Source organism: Vombatus ursinus, unplaced genomic scaffold (genome assembly GCF_900497805.2).
Source record: "Vombatus ursinus unplaced genomic scaffold, bare-nosed wombat genome assembly UNPS02014810.1, whole genome shotgun sequence".
In the NCBI taxonomy this organism is placed as follows: Eukaryota; Metazoa; Chordata; class Mammalia; order Diprotodontia; family Vombatidae; genus Vombatus; species Vombatus ursinus.
Window position 1 is genome coordinate 6603520 of NW_020954588.1, and position 377 is coordinate 6603896.

At 40.3% G+C, this 377-nt stretch overlaps 1 protein-coding gene across 2 annotated transcripts in view; it reads left to right on the forward strand.

The window, feature by feature from the left end:
* Positions 1-377, forward strand: part of RASA2 (RAS p21 protein activator 2) — a 152386-nt gene that overhangs the window by 142027 nt on the left and 9982 nt on the right. The gene's annotated exons all lie outside the window — the stretch shown is intronic.

The window sequence follows — 377 nt, forward strand, 5'->3', positions numbered from 1 at the left end:
ATCTTAGATCCTTGCATCATTGAGAAGGGCTAAGTCTACCAACGTTAGTCATCGCACAATGTGGCTGTTGCCGTGTACAACGTGTTCTTGGTTCTGCTCACTTCATTCAGCATCAGTCCATACAAGTCTTTCCAGGTTTTTCTGAAGTCAGCCTGTTCATCATTTCTTACAGCACAATAATATTCCATTACATTCATATACCACAACTTGTTCAGCCATTCCCCAGTTGATGGGCATCCCCTCAATTTCCAATTCTTTGTCACCACAAAAAGAGCTGCTATAAATATTTTTGTACATGTAAGTCATTTTCCCATTGTTATGATCTCTTTGGGATACAGCCTTAGAAGTACTATTGCTGGGTCAAAGGGTATGCACAT